Source organism: Callorhinus ursinus, unplaced genomic scaffold (assembly GCF_003265705.2).
Source record: "Callorhinus ursinus isolate GAN/ISIS: 27379988/994484 unplaced genomic scaffold, GSC_fseal_2.0 scaffold18, whole genome shotgun sequence".
Classification (NCBI taxonomy): domain Eukaryota; kingdom Metazoa; phylum Chordata; class Mammalia; order Carnivora; family Otariidae; genus Callorhinus; species Callorhinus ursinus.
In genome coordinates, this window is record NW_027397080.1 from 15,748,537 (window position 1) to 15,765,502 (window position 16,966).

At 39.8% G+C, this 16,966-nt stretch overlaps 1 protein-coding gene across 21 annotated transcripts in view; it reads right to left on the reverse strand.

Moving 5' to 3' along the window:
• Window positions 1-16,966, reverse strand: part of LOC112811776 (mediator of RNA polymerase II transcription subunit 18) — a 148,475-nt gene that overhangs the window by 47,767 nt on the left and 83,742 nt on the right. For 3 of the 21 annotated variants that reach the window (XM_073903104.1, XM_073903103.1, XM_025856100.2), the window contains exon 3: window positions 11,682-11,770. The exons of the other annotated variants lie outside the window; for them this stretch is intronic. The gene's annotated coding sequence lies outside the window, so the exon portion shown is untranslated. The remainder of the gene's footprint in view (window positions 1-11,681; window positions 11,771-16,966) is intronic. 21 annotated transcript variants of the gene reach the window in all.

The window sequence follows — 16,966 nt, forward strand, 5'->3', positions numbered from 1 at the left end:
ACTAAGCCACCCAGGAGCCCTGAATATACCTTTTCTAAAAATAAAAAGAAACAGTTCTGAAAATTTTCCTTACTAAAATAGTAAACTTGAAATAAATGTTTGGAAGATATTATATACTATTTCTCTTTCTGCTAAAGCTCAGTAACCACCATATGATCTTGGGGATTACAAAACTATTGGGAGTAACCCTACATGTTGCTTATAATACATGGAAATATCAGCTAACCACAGGCAGCAACTGAAGGTCCAGCTTGCATACTGATTTTTTAAATAATATAACTAATTTACATATAGCCAAAATACATAAATATTAAGGACACAGTTTGATGAATTTTTATTTGTAAGTGCCAAAGTCCTTCAACAAAAGACAGCTGCTAAAAAAACAAAACAAAAAAAAAACAGAGCTTTTAGTTTAAATCTTCATTTTCCAAACTGAGATCACAGAACAATTTCTAGTATTTGGACTTTCCTCTTGCCTTTTCTTAGCACCTTCTCCTTTCCCCCCATTATCTTATCCCCATTATCTGCTTTTGATATAGGAAAAATAGCAAAGGTAACAAATAAGAAAATGATAATGCCAAGGCAGTGGTAAGAAAAAAAGTGCAGAAAAACTTAGGCAACATTTAATACTGGTTCATACTGGTAGTAGTCAGAAAAACATGTTGACCATTAAAACAGGAAAGAGTAAAAGGAAAAACATATTGAAAGAATGCTGTAATGTAAGAATGCCCAATGCCTTTAAACCCTGGGACTTATTTACTAGCCTAAAAGCAGACCATGTGTAATAGGTTTCTACACTATAAAATGGGGAGGGAAAAAGGTGGCAAATGCACCGCCCAGAACCCAGTAGGTGCTCAACAAATTGTAGTAATCATCATCATCACCACTGTCTCCATCACCATGGCCAGAGGGTGAGCTTTGGGGGAGCCTGGGTGACTCAGTCGGTTAAGCGCCTGCCTTCAGCTCGGGTCATGATCTTGGGGTCCTGGGGTCAAGCCCTGCGTCGGGCTCCCTGCTCAGCTGGGAGCCTGCTTCTTCCTCTCCCTTTGCCTGCCGCTCCCCCTGCTTGTCCTCTCTCTCTCTCTGTCAAATAATAAAATCTTAAAAAATAAACAAACGACAAAACTAAAAAAAAAAAAAAAAAAAGAGGGAGAGCTTTGGAGGCAACTGAAATTTTAATTCCAGATCTATCACTAGGCGTTAACACTAGGCAAGTTACTTCACCTCTGCGCCTCAGTTTCCTGATTTGTAAAATGGGGCGTAACCATACTTAGCAGCACAAGGCAGATGTTAAGGACTAAATGACATGAACATAAATAAAGCCCTTTGCAATGTGCCTGGCACACGGAAAACTCTCAATAAATGCAAGCACTAATGATCACAGTTGTTACAGTAAAAAAACAAATCAAGAAAGGAAAGGCCAGGAACAGCCAGACAATAGTAGATGGCAAAAAACTCAGTCATTACAAAGAGGTTAGTCAGAAACGGAAGAGGATGACATTTCTGTATCATGAATTCAGAGAGCAAACTGGAAGAAGGAAGTTAAGGAGGAAGTCTGAACACAATCAGGGTTGCTATACAAAAACCTCAAGCAGATGGAACAGTGCGCGCACACACCCAAACACCCCCCCCCCCCCGAAACAGTACTGTCGCATTTAATTTATGCTGACAGGACCATACAGGAGTACAACAACAGATTACGGATCCTGGTATAGCTGCTGTTTACCACCTGCTTAATTTAAATGCCCACCTTGGCTTGGCTCATTGCTTACTCTAGAGTACTGTGAAGGTCACAATAAAACTTATAAAGAAGAGAATGAAAGGATTCTTAGTGACCATTAACTGCCTTGCTCAGAGCCTGGACTAAAACCCAAGTCTCCCAATTCTAACTCCAGGACTCACTTTTGACCCTTGTGTAAATGGTCGGAAATATTTATTTCCTAAAGATATACTTATTTCCCAAGGAAGCCCATTCTCTACAACAACAACAAATCTCTCTGATCATTCTGCTGCCTATGTACCAGGCTGATACACGGTCACTGGCCAGCCTGTTTCAGTTTCATTCCAACAATCAATATTTACTTGGTGTCAATTGATAAGCAAGCAAGCTGAGAGAGAGAGGAAGATACTGGTCCACTGATGACTTTAAAATTTAACAATCAGGGGCACCTGGGTGGCTCAGTCAGTTAAGCAGTTAAGCGTCTGCTTTCAGCTCTGGTAATGATTCCAGGGTTCTGGGATAGAGCCCCACATCGGGCTACCTGCTCAACAGTGAGTCTGTTTCTTCCTCTTCCTCTGCCTGCTTGTGCTCGCTCGCTCTCAAATAAATAAAATCTTTTAAAAAATAAAATAAAATTTAACAATCAAAGCCTTGAGTTCATTCTAGTTTTCCATGTATTATATTTTAGAAATGCAAAGGGTGGGGCTGTTGGTTCAGCGGCCAACTCTTGATCTCAGCTCAGGTCTTGATCTCAGGGTCGTGAGTCTGGAGCCTACTTAAAAAAATGCAAAGGGGATTCTCGTTTTAACTTTACAGTAAGTAGACAACTGTTTCTTCTTAACTGTCCCGTAATAAAAGATAGTCTCTTTTTAGAGTACTTTTCCTCCACAGCTTATTGCCTCAAGGAATGGGGGAAGTGACAGATTAAAATTTGTGAATCTTCCTCTATTTATGGAAAGAGCAAGAAGGCCTTATAAAAATAAAGTTTAACAGGCAAAGATAGCACTTGAAGCCCTCTAACCAGAGCATCATTTTTTTTTAAAGAACTGCTTCTAAACACTGCAAGTAACCTATAAAGAGCTAGGCATTCAAAACTTAGCGACGTTTATAACTCCAAAGCCTTTTGTTGGCAAGCATATCATATCACACACAAACATGAGATCACACACATTTATATAGTTTACAAGATCAATCACAAGAGCATAATGCTTTCATTTAAATGTACTTTTATGTTGAAGTACCAATATAAATTGGATTACTTAGGGGAGTAAGCTCTTAGTGATTTTAATCACATCTCCCTCAATTTACTTCAGCATACTACTTTCTCCTGGCCTGAGATGTCTCAAGGAGGTGAGCTCTAATGAAAGGTTGGGAAGAAAGTCACTTCCCTCCAGGAAAGATTGACCAACAGAAAGTACTGACAGGTCACACAGATACATATTGAAGTAAAGGATTAACTTTCAACTTCTGGATCTATAATTGGGGGGGGTAGCTTCTTATTCTTTACCCCATGATGTAACTCTAATCTAGTCTGGCTGGCTCTGGAGAGTTATAGGAAATAACATTAGACAATAACCTGTATCTCAGACTCCATGTGGAAATTAGAAAGCCTTCTCAGTCACTTGTAAAAACTTTTCAAGGTCTCATCTGTTTGTACGAATTCTTCACTTGGCCTGAATTTTTTCTTCCCCAGATCCATCTAGGGAACTTCTACTCATCCTTTAAGAACTGGCTCAAATGTTGCTTCCACTATTATGAGCCATTCTTTAGTCATTCAAGGAGAATTCCAATAAAGATTTGCTGATCATTGATTATGTGCCCAGCAATGTGTTGGTGCTAAAACAACAGTTTTAGCCCTTAACGCGCTGACAGTTCAAATAAATAGGATCTACAATAATCAGTACTTAGGTACTATGCAAACATACTGGTAGGGGTGGGAGTGTCTAGCTTTGTCTTGAGAGATCAAAGAAAATATCTCAAAAGAAGTGACATCTAAGATCAAAAAGAGTTAGTCACAGAAGAGATGACAGAGGTGAGAAAAAGATATAAGCATCAAGGAATAAGATTGGAGAGGTAAAGAGCTGATCATGACTGATTGTGCTGGACATTATCACCCTAAATTGCAACGATCTTCTGACCTCTCTTATAGGCTAGAAACTCCTCATGGGCAGGAATCGTGATGTATTTATCTTTAAACCCTCAATGCTTGACATAACTCAGTGCACTGTGGACATGCAACCAGTATTTATTAACCTTGAACAAAGGAAAGAAACAAAATTCTTCAATTTTAAGCTTTGTTCACAAAATCTAGTAACAAAAGGCAATTAAGGTGAAAAGTGCTACAGATGGAGGCTGGAAGAAATCATTCCAAAGAATCCCGAGAATTGATGTGAAACTCTTGCTTTTTTGGGGGAAAAAATGGCATGTTCATGATGGTTTTTGAGACTGTACTGCTTTGCAAGTAATAACTTTTTTCAAAGGAGACAAATCTGTCGGGTAAATGTTTATATAAAGCCTTACACCCCAATATTTATAGCAGCAATGTCCACAATAGCAAAACTATGGAAAGAGCCAAGATGTCCATCAACAGATGAATGGATAAAGAAGATGTGGTATACACACACACACACACACACACACACACACACACACACACACACACAATGGAATATTATGCAGCCATCAAAAAAAAAAAAAACCACCAAAAACGAAATCTTGGGGCGCCTGGGTGGCTCAGTCGTTAAGCATCTGCCTTCGGCTCGGGTCCTGATCCCAGGGTCCTGAGATCGAGCCCTATATCGGGCTCCCTGCTCCGGGGAAGGCCTGCTTCTCCCTCTCCCACTTCCCCTGCTTGTGTTCCCTCTCTCGCTGTCTCTCTCTGTCAAATAAATAAAATCTTTAAAAAAATTTTTTAAAAACTCCAAAAAACGAAATCTTGCAATTTGCAACGATGTGGATGAAACTAGAGGGTATTATGCTAAGCAAAACAAGTCAATCAGAGAAGGATATGTATCATATGATCTCACTGTTATGAGGAATTCTTAATCTCAGGAAACAAACTGAGGGTTGCTGGAGTAGAGGGGGGTGGGAGGGATGGGGTGGTCGGGTGATGCACATTGGGGAGGGTGTGTGCTATGGTGAGTGTTATGAATTGTGTAAGACTGATGAATCGTAGACCTGTACCTCTGAAACAAATAATACATTATATGTTAAAAAAAAAAAAAAGACAGTAGGAAGGGAAAAATGAAGGGGGGGGAAATCGGAGGGACAGATGAACCATGAGAGACTATGCACTCTGAGAAGCAAACTGAGGTTTCTAGAGGGGAGAGGGCTGGGGGGATGGGTTAGCCCAGTGATAGGTATTAAAGAGAGCACATATTGAATGGAGCACTGGGTGTTGAACGCAAACAATAAATCATGGAACACTACATCAAAAACTAATGATGTAATGCATGGTGATTAACATAATAAAATAAAATAAAATAAAACACAAAAAACAAAAAACAAAAACCTTACACAGTCACTACTGTCAGGCTCAAGTTCCTCAGCAGAAAGCATGTATACTTCATATGAACGCGCCTGAAGAACAGGCTGAAAGTGACAGAAACCGTAAGTCAAGACAGAGGCCCTGGTTATCACCAGATACTCATCTCATTTGCCCCAAATGACACTGGTTTCTCTCTGTGGCTCGTTCTTTGGATGCAAAAGCAAACACACTTGCTTCCTATTCTGCATCAAATACTGTAATTCTTGTTGCCCAACTACCCCAACTTCCAGAGGGCAACATGGCTTACCAACGGAAGAGAGCAGAGGCTCTGGATTCACGAGTAACTGTAAAACTTCAGCTTTCCCATTTACTGATCAGGCAACTCTGAACAAGTTACTTAACTTAATGAGCCTCAGTTTCCATATCTTCAAAATGGACAGAATTATAGAGCTGTTGTGAGGATTAAGTAAGAGACTTTCTAAAGAGTCGGATGGTTGAAGCTACTTACAATATTCAACCCCCTCTCGCCCCACTTAGATTCTTTACAAAGTGACCCCCCCCACCAGTGTTCAAATATAAACATCACAGTTCTTAGGAAAAACTCGGGAGGTTCCAATAGGCTTTTCTATCACAGAGGCAGTACGGATGGTAGGCCTGCAGTAATGTGCATGTCTGCAAGCCTACAATGTGTTGGCCTGTGGTTATGGGAGAAGGAAAGTGAAATCATGCCATACTGCTTTCAGTTCCGTGCAATGGAAGACCTCAGACTAAAACACTGGTGCTTTAGCACCTGGACTCTGCCTTTTCGCTTTCTCTTCAAGTTTTTGTTTTGAAGACAGTAAGTTCTTAAGGATGCCCTAAGGGTCAGGAAATGCTTCTAGAATTGAGGAAAGAGTGGTAAGAAATTTATTAAACAGGAAAGTTTCAGTTAAGAAAGATGAAAGGGTTTTTTCACAGTTGGGCTAAGGATTTCCAGAGTTGGTTAGAATGCAGGAGAGACAGTGGGAAGGGTAGGCCCGGACAGAAGTGAGAATTAACTGAATGGAGATGAGAAGATGTGGGGAAAGATAATTGGACCAAAAGATTCAGAGGTTGTGAGGATGAGGGGGAAAGGGAGGTGGGAAGAGGCTATAAATGACACCGATGGAACTTTAAACCCACTATATGACATCAGGAGGCTGAATCCAATTATTGCCAAGCTCCCCTGTGGTTCTGAAATTCTACAGCAGAGTCAAACCAATGACTTAACCAATTCAATGTTAGGTTTCAAATAATGCCTCTAAGAAGTGGTTTATTATGGAAGAGAACTGTGGCCATAGTGCACTTTATATAATGAATCTAGCTCAGTGCTCGCCATATAATGCAAAATAGCTGTCTAATGGATTGGATTATTATTATTGGGAAACCACAAGTCTTACTTATTCATTCCACAAATATTTCCCTGAGCACCTCTAAAGTATCAGGTTATTGTTCCAGGTGTTGGGGACACAGTAGTGAATACAGTGGTGAAAAAAAACCCCATGCCTTCTTTCTAGTATGTTAGATGGTATAAGGACGATAGAGAAAAATTATTCAGGAAAGGGAAACAAGTGGGCTGACAAGAGGGCCACAGGAAAAACCGTGAGAAGGGCCTCACTGGGAAGATGACATGTAAATAAAGACCTGAAGTAAATAAATTCCCCAATTAACTTCCTCTGTCATCTTCCTCACTTCGGGAGACTTCATTTTATTGTGCTTCACAGATAACTGCATTTTTTACAAACTGAAGGTTTGTGACAACCCTGAGTCAAGCAAGTCTATCGGCACGATTTTTCCAACAGCATTTGCTCACTTTGGGTTTCTGTGTCACATTTTGGTAATTCTTACAATATTTCAAACTTTTCATTATTATAATATTTGTTATAGTGATCTATGATGAGTGATCTTTGATGTTAGTATTGAGATTGTTTTGGGCGCCATGAACCAGGCCCACATGAGATGGAGAACTTAATGCTGTGTGTGTTCTGACTGCCCCACCCACCAGATGGCCATTCCGCCATCTCTCCCCGCCTCTCCTCAGGTCTCCCTGGTCCCTGAGACTCAACAATATTGAAATTAGGCCCATTAATAATCCTACAATGGCCTCTAAGTGTCCAAGGGAAAGGAAGAGTCACAGGTCTCACACTTTAAATCAAAAGCCAGAAATGATTAAGCTTAGTGAGGGAGTCGTGGTGAAGGCCAAGATGGCCAGAAAGAAGCGAGACCTCTTGTGCCAAAAGAGTTAGCCAAGTTGCAAATATAAAGGAAAGGTCTTGAAGGCAATTAAAGTGCTACTCCAGTGAACAAATGAATGATAAGAAAGCAAAACAGCCTTATTGCTGATATAAAGAAAGTTTGAGTGGTCTGGCCAGAAGATCAAACCAGCCACAAATCCCCTTAAGCTGAAGCTTAATCCAGAAAAGGCCCTAACTCTCTTCAATTCTGTGAAGGCTGAGGTGAGGAAGCTGCAGAAGAAAAGTCTGAAGTTAGTAGAGGTTAGTTCATGAGGTTTAAGGAAAGAAGCCGTCTCAGTAACATAAAAATGTAAGGAGAAGCAGCAAGTGCTGATGTAGAAGCTGCAGCAAGTTATCCAGAAGATCTAGCTAAGATAATTGACAAAGGTGACGACACTCCACAACAGATTTTCAGTGTAGATGAAACAGCCTTAAATTGGAAGAAGATGCCATCTATGATTTTCATAGCTGGAGAGGAAAAATCAATGCCTGGCTTCAAAGCTTCAGAGGACAGGCTGACTCTCTTGTCAAGGGCTAATGGGGCTGGTGACTTTCAGTTGAAGCCAGTGGGTGCCTGGGTGGCTCAGTCGTTAAGCGTCTGCCTTCGGCTCAGGTCATGATCCCAGGGTCCTGGGATCGAGCCCCGCATCAGGCTCTCTGTTCAGCGGGAAGCCTGCTTCTCCCTCCCCTACTCCCCCTGCTTGTGTTCCCTCTCTCGCTGTGTTTCTGTCAAGTAAGTAAATAAAATCTTTAAGAAAAAAAAAAGGAAATAAGTAGAAGCCAGTGCTCCCTGACCATTCTAAAAATCCTAGGGCCTAAAAAAAAAAAAAAAGAACTACACTAAATCTACTCTGCCTGTGCTCTACAAATGGAACAGCAAAGCCTAGATGACATTACATCTGTTTACATGGTTTACTAAATATTTTAAGCCTACTCTTGAGAACTACTGCCCAGAAAGAAAATTCTTTTAAAATATTACCATTACAAATATCATTGACAATGCACCTGGTCACCCAAGAGCTCAGGATGGAGATGTACAGTGAGATTAACTTTGTTTCCACGCCTCCTAACACAGCATCCATTCTGAAGCCCATGGATCAAGGAGCAATTTTGACCTTCCAGCCTTATTATTTAAGAAATGTATTTTGTATAGCTGTAGCTGTCATAGATAGTGATTCCTCTGATGGATCTGGGCAAAGTTAACTGAAAATTTTCAGGAAAGGATTCACCAACCTACATGCCATTAAGAACACCTGTGATTTCATGGGAAGGGTTTGTCCAAATATCAACACTCATGGGACTTTGGAAGAAGTTGATTCCTACTGCCCTGGATGACTCTGTGAGGTTCAAGATTTCAGTGGAGGAAGTAATTGCAGATGTGATGCTAAAAGAAGGAGAACTAGAGTAAGAAATGGAACCTGAAGATGGGACTGAATTGCTGCAATCTCATGATAAAATTTGAACAGATGAGGAGTTGCTTCTTAGTGACAAGCAAAGAATGTGGTTTCTTGAGATGGAATGTATTCCTGGTGAAGACTACTTAACTGACTAAGCCACCCAGGCACCCCTAAAGTATTTTTTTTTTCCAGCAACAAAATATTTTTTAAAAGGTTTATTTATTTGTGAGACAGAGAGCGCGTGTGTGAGAGAGTGGGGGGTAGGGGCAGAGGGAGAGAATCCTCAAGCAGACTCCCCGCAGCATGCAGAACCCCACACCACACAGGGCTCAATCTCATGACCCAGGAGATCACAACCTGAGCAGAAACCAAGAGTCAGATGCTTAACTAAGTCACCCAGGTGCCCCAGCAACAAAGTATTTTTAAAATAAGATGTGGGGCGCCTGGGTGGCTCAGTTAGTTAAGCATCTGCCTTCGGGTCAGGTCATGATCCCAGGGTCCTGGGATCGAGTCCCTCATCAGGCTCTCTGCTCAGCGGGGAGCCTGCTTCTCCCTCTGCCTGCTGTTCCCCCTGCTTGTGCTCTCTCTCTGACAAATAAATAAAATCTTCAAAGAAAAAAATTAAAAGAAAATGTGTACATTAGCTTTTTAGACATAATGCTACTGTGCACTTAATAGACTGCGGTATAGTGTAAACATCTTTTACATGCACTAGGAAACAAAAATATTCATTTGGCTCACTTTATTGTGACATTTGCTTTATTGCAGTGGTCTGGGACTGAACCCACAGTATCTCTGAGGTATTCCTGTACTGTAGTTCCTTCAGTTCTAACAGAAGCAAAATAAAAGGTGACACTTTCAAAGGTACTACAAATAAATATTGGTTACACTAGAGTAAATTTTAATGACTGGTCACTGAAGTAATGGTTGTCAAAGGTGCTGTTCAGTTCTCAAATATCTAAAGATGCACTGTCTAATACTATGGTCACTAGCTATACATGATTATTTAAATTTATTAGTATTTAATGTATTTATATTAAACACAATTTGCAATTCAGTTTCTCAGTTGTACTAGCCAAATTTCAGATGCTCAATAGCCACACATGGCTACTACACTGGATGGTGCAGATCCAGAACATTTCCATCACTACAGAAAGTTCTACTGGACATGATGAACCTAAAGGGTTTTTAAAGCCCACTGGGAAGTCTTCGAGTAGTAACAAAACAGTTCTCTCAAAGCACAAATTGTACCTTTCCTCAGCGTGTGGTATCTATCTTCCAAGGTACCAAGCACCACCTACTAAAGGTACTATACTCTGAGGGAACCTTGACAGTTAAAAAAAATGTTTCTTTTTATATAGTACTAACTAGTGAGCTATTAATACTCTTTCTCTAGCAACTGAATTACTACTTTCTGTAGTAACGCTCAGTCTTTGACTATTAACAACAATTCAAAGCCTAAAGAAAAATGCTTTTATTTTAAAGATTTACTGAGAATTACATCTATTTGTTATCCATTGAAAGTTAATAAACCTCCATCTTACTGGCCTTCCATTTACTATTCTTTCTACTCCAAACAGTACTTTTTCATGGGCTGAAAGTAGATTTTTAGAGTTACAGTGAAAGTGATAATGAGTTTTAAAGAAAAAAGTACTTTAGAGAACATGATATTCATAAAAACTAAGTCCCAGTGGCCTCTATTAAGGAAACAGAAGTTCTCAATGATGTGTGAAACTAACCAGTCAGAAGTCAAAGAGCTGCCCATCCCCGGGTTTTGAAACAAGTTCAATGTTCTCCAGTAAAGTGGCATTCATTGCTGGTGACTCAGAGAGATGACTCTTAGCCACTTCTCTCCTTCCGTCTCTCTTTCATAATTCTTTCTAACTCATCTGGCCCTCAATCTCACTTCAAGTGAGAAAGAAATCTAAACATGACCAAGGAATATTCTGAGCCAAATATTCAGTAAGAATACAATAAATGTCTGACATAGCTATAATATTTGTAAAAGTTATTCAGAAATTTCTAACAAGGAATCTCCCTAAACATTCTTTTCTAGACCATGTGGGGGAGAATGAAGCCTTCATCGTCTACTAAATAAAAATTCTGAGTAATGAACACCTGGCTACACTATGAGTCAACAGTAATTCCTGCAATAGGAACCAAGGAAGACTATATCAATGGTGTTTCTATCAAACTTGCTCCAGCCAGTAATTCAAATGCACTTTATTCTTTGGTTTCCACGTATGAGGTATCCACCTCTTTTGTACCACTCTCTTCCCTCAAAACCCTCGATCTTTCACAACCACAGATTCTGGGAGATGAAGCACAGGGGGGAAAAGTTATACATATAATTTCTAAATTCAAACAAATTATGTTTTGGATTATACAAAATTGTGCTTCTAAATCTTGTTTTAAAAAAAAGTAACAGTGAGGGCACCTGGAGCTTTGACTCTTGGTCTAGCGGTTCTGAGTTTGAGCCCCACATTGGGTATAGACGTTACTTAAAATCTTAAAGAACAAAAGTAACAGTGAAACACATAAACACTTTAGGAAGACAGTCTAGTGAAGTCAGAGAAAATATGGTCAATGTACACTTTTGCTCACCTGTCTATGCTAAAGCAACTAGCCTAATCCTACTCTAATCTTTTAGAAAAGCTAATCTTTATTTGCACTACTGATGCTATCAAAATGTAGTCACCAAATAAAATTTTTCAAGATGCAAATTTGATTATTGTTTTTTCAGCCTAAAAATAATTTCTTTTTTTGAAAAAGCCCTAAATGTAACAGGATCCAATTAGCCATTAAACACTCTATCAAATACTCACCTGGTTCCCAGGCCTACATACCAGGGGCCTTCAGAATAGTCCCTCTTCTAAAATCCAAGGAAAAGCTGACAACCCGTTTCTTGTGTGGACTTGTAGTGAAGGATAAAAAAAAAGATAAAGGGCTGAAATAATTCTTCTGGGATTCATTCACTTGGGGTAAAAAGTCTGTATTTTTACACAATTTTACAAATCTTCCCAGTCTGAGAGAATCTGTTGGTGGAGTGCAGCTTTCAACCTGAACATACTCTTGGATGTGCCTGGGCAGTGACAGTTTCTTTCTGACTGCCTCCTGTTTTACTCCTCTCTAATCTGTCCTCAGAAGTGGTGCCACAGTGGTCTTTATAACAGCACAAATTTAACAATGTTCTTTACAGCTCACAAAAAAATCCTTCAACCCCTGACCCAAGCCTATCTTTCTAGCAAGCCTCTTCTCTCATTCCTCTCCCATACCTGCTCATCTTCGGTCCTAGGATGAGTCTTTGGTCCCACTGCACCACTTGGAATTTCTAAACTGTGACATGTTCTCCTGGGCCTATCTACGTATGCATGTGCTGTCCTAGCTGCCTGTAAAGTCCTCTCCCTCCCCAGAATCCCTCAACTGGCTAACTCCTGTTCCTTCAAATTCCAGATTCCGGATGTTCAAAATTCCTCTTTGAAGCCTTCTTTGAACATTTCTACCTTTTGGCACTTAAGACTGAGTTAGGTATCCGTCTTCTGTGCTCCAAAGTCACCCTGAACATACCTCTACATATAGTGGTACACGTCACTTTTGTTTTAATTATCTATTTACTTACCTGTCTCTCCTACATTCTTTGAAAGCAGAAATTGTCTTTACATTCTCAACAAGTAACATACTGCTCAGCACATAGTAAGCATTCAATAAATATTTGAAAACAACGGAGAGAGGCAAAGGGAACATAGGATCTTTCACTAGTTTAGCTTACAGGTATCCCTTTTAGGTTATGGAGTATTTAAGTTGGGAAAACTGCCAGGCTTGTAGGTAGGTAATGAACTTATTATAATAAATCGCTTAACAATTTTCATGACAAAAAGGAAAGAGAAACACAGGCATAACTGAAATTATCTTGCAAGCTCTGGGTTAAATGTTATCACAAATTCACTGCCATATCTGCTTACAGCAACACAATCTTTTGATTATAGTTGGTTTAGATTTATAAAAAAACTGATTAACACCCCCCCCAGGTCTGTTTTTCTTCTAGTTTCTAAGAGAAACAAAGTTACAAGGACTAAAATAGCACTAGGAATTTTTAATCATTCAAAGCTGATTTCTTATCTCTGCTTTTTCTCCCCTTCATTTCTGTTTCCTGATCATTTCATCACATGGTAAAAGTTTCCATCAGAAAAATCAGAACATGAAGAAATAAAATAATACTAAATATCTATTTTGTTACACATGAACATCTCTAACAAAAGATCTGATGAAAAAGGAAGCCAAATCTTAGAAAGAATAAACTAAGTTCAATTTCCCATGCATTCTTTCCCCTCATTTTCTATGAATAGTAACAGCTAACATTAACTGAGCATGTATTATAATGCCAGGGACTTTTTTTTTTTAAGATTTATTTATTTCAGAGAGGGGGAGAGAGAGCACGCGCCAGCAGGAGCTGGGAGAGGGGCAGAGGGAGAGAGAATCTTAAGCAGACTCTGCTCAGCACGGAGCCAGACTGGGGCTCGATCTCACGACCCTGAGATCATGACCTGAGCCGAAATCAAGAGCTGGACGCTTAACGAACTGAGCCATGCAGGCGCCCCTGTTATAAGTGTTTTATATGTATTAATTAATCTAATTCTCACAACAAGCACATAAGAAGGATTCCATTTATTATCCCACTTTATAGATGAGGAAACTGAGTCACACAGGGGTAAACTTGTCCAATGAGTTCAGAGCTAGTAAGTGGCAAAGCTGGGCTTCATATCTAAGTAATCTGGAGGTGAATCTCTACTCCTACTAATACACTGTAGAACTAAATATACGTTGAATTCACACAATTATTTATTTTTTAAATAATTTTTTATTGTTATGTTAATCACCATACATTACATCATTAGTTTTTGATGTGTTCCATGATTCATTGTTTGTGCATAACACCCAGTGCTCCACGCAGAACGTGCCCTCTTTAATACCCATCACCAGGCTAACCCATCCCCCCACGCCCCTCCCCTCTAGAACCCTCAGTTTGTTTTTCAGAGTCCATCATCTCTAATGGTTCGTCTCTCCCTCTGACTTACTCCACTTTATTCTTCCCCTCCTGCTATCTTCTTTTTTTTTCTAAACATATATATTGCATTATTTGTTTCAGAAGTACAGATCCGTGATTCATCAGTCTTGTACAATTCACAGTGCTCACCACAGCACATACCCTCCCCAATGTCTATCACCCAGCCACCCAATCCCGCCCACCCCCCACCACTCCAGCAACCCTCAGTTTGTTTCCTGAGATTAACAATTCCTCATATCAGTGAGGTCATATGATACATGTCTTTCTCTGATTGACTTATTTCACTCAGCATAACACCCTCCAGTTCCATCCACGTCGTTGCAAATGGCAAGATCTCATTCCTTTTGATGGCTGCATAATATTCCATTGTGTATATATACCACATCTTCTTTATCCATTCATCTGTCCATGGACATCTTGGCTCTTTCCACAGTTTGGCTATTGTGGACATTGCTGCTCTAAACATTGGGGTGCATGTACCCCTTCGGATCCCTACATTTGTATCTTTGTGGTAAATACCCAGTAGTGCAATTGCTGGATCGTATGGTAGCTCCATTTTCAACTGTTTGAGGAACCTCCATACTGTTTTCCAGAGTGGTTGCACCAGCTTGCATTCCCACCACCAGTGTAGGAGGGTTCCCCTTTCTCCACAACCCCACAAACATCTGTCGTTGCCTGACTTGTTAATTTTAGCCATTCTGACGGGTGTGAGGTGGTATCTCATTGAGGTTTTGATTTGGATTTCCCTGATGCCGAGCGATGTTGAGCACTTTTTCATGTGTCTGTTGGCCATTTGGATGTCTTCTCTGGAAAAATGTCTGTTCATGTCTTCTGCCCATTTCTTGATTGGATTATTTGTTCTTTGGGTGTTGAGTTTGATAAGTTCTTTATCGATTTTGGATACTAGCCCTTTATCTGATATGTCATTTGCAAATATTTTCTCCCATTCTGTCGGTTGTCTTTTGGTTTTGTGGACTGTTTCTTTTGCTATGCAAAAGCTTTTTATCTTGATGAAATCCCAATAGTTCATTTTTGCCCTGGCTTCCCTTGCCTTTGGTGATGTTTCTAGGAAGAAGTTGCTGTGGCTGAGGTCGAAGAGGTTGCTGCCTGTGTTCTCCTTTAGGATTTTGATGGACTCCTGTCTCACGTTTAGGTCTTTCAACCATTTGGAGTCTATTTTTGTGTGTGGTGTAAGGAAATGGTCCAGTTTCATTCTTCTGCATGTGGCTGTCCAATTTTCCCAACACCATTTGTTGAAGAGACTGTCTTTTTTCCATTGGACATTCTTGCCTGCTTTGTCAAAGATGAGTTGACCATAGAGTTGAGGGTCCATTTCTGGGCTCTCTATTCTGTTCCATTGATCGATGTGTCTGTTTTTATGCCAGTACCATACTGTCTTAATGATGACAGCTTTGTAATAGAGCTGGAAGTCCGGAATTGTGATGCCGCCAGCTTTGCTTTTCTTTTTCAATATTCCTCTGGCTATTCGGGGTCTCTTCTGGTTCCATACAGATTTTAAGATTATTTGTTCCATTTCTTTGAAAAAGGTGGATGGTATTTTGATGGGGATTGCATTGAATGTGTAGATTGCTCTAGGTAGCATTGACATTTTCACAGTATTTGTTCTTCCAATCCATGAGCATGGAACGTTTTTCCATTTTTTGTGTCTTCTTCAATTTCTTTCATGAGTATTTTATAGTTTTCTGAGTACAGATCCTTTGCCTCTTTGGTTAAATTTATTCCTAGGTATCTTATGGTTTTGGGTGCAATTGTAAATGGGATCGACTCCTTGATTTGTCTCTCTTCTGTCTTGTTGTTGGTGTATAGGAATGCCACTGATTTCTGTGCATTGATTTTATATCCTGCTACTTTACTGAATTCCTGTATGAGTTCTAGCAGTTTTGGGGTGGAGTCTTTTGGGTTTTCCACATACAGTATCATATCATCTGCAAAGAGTGAGAGTTTGACTTCCTCTTTGCCGATTTGGATGCCTTTGATTTCTTTTTGTTGTCTGATTGCTGTGGCTAGGACTTCTAATACTATGTTGAATAGCAGTGGTGAGAGTGGACATCCCTGCCGCGTTCCTGACCTTAGGGGAAAAGCTCTTAGCTTTTCCCCATTGAGAATGATATTCGCTGTAGGTTTTTCATAGATGGCTTTTATGATATTGAGGTATGTACCCTCTATCCCTATACTCTGAAGAGTTTTGATCAAGAAAGGATGCTGTACTTTGTCAAATGCTTTTTCTGCATCTATTGAGAGGATCATATGATTCTTGTTCTTTCTTTCGTTAATGTATTGTATCACGTTGATTGATTTGCAGATGTTGAACCAGCCTTGCAGCCCAGGGATAAATCCCACTTGGTCGTGGTGAATAATCCTTTTAATGTACTGTTGGATCCTATTGGCTAGTATTTTGGTGAGAATTTTTACATCCATGTTCATCAAGGATATTGGTCTGTAATTCTCCTTTTTGATGGGGTCTTTGGTTTTGGGATCAAGGTAATGGTGGCCTCATAAAATGAGTTTGGAAGTTTTCCTTCCATTTCTATTTTTTGGAACAGTTTCGGGGGAATAGGTATTAATTCTTCTTTAAATGTCTGATAGAATTCCCCTGGGAAGCCATCTGGCCCTGGGCTTTTGTTTGTTGGGAGATTTTTGATGACTGCTTCAATTTCCTTAGTGGTTATAGGTCTGTTCAGGTTTTCTATTTCTTCCTGGTTCAATTTTGGTAGTTGATACATCTCTAGGAATGCACCCATTTCTTCCAGGTTATCTAATTTGCTGGCATAGAGTTGCTCATAATATGTTCTTATAATTGTTTGTATTTCTTTGGTGTTGGTTGTGATCTCTCCTCTTTCATTCATGATTTTGTTGATTTGTGTCACTTCTCTTTTCTTTTTGATAAGTCTGGCCAGAGGTTTATCAATCTTGTTAAATCTTTCAAAGAACCAGCTCCTAGTTTCGTTGATCTGTTCTACTGTTTTGGTTTCTATTTCATTGATTTCTGCTCTGATCTTTATTATTTCTCTTCTCCTGCTGGGT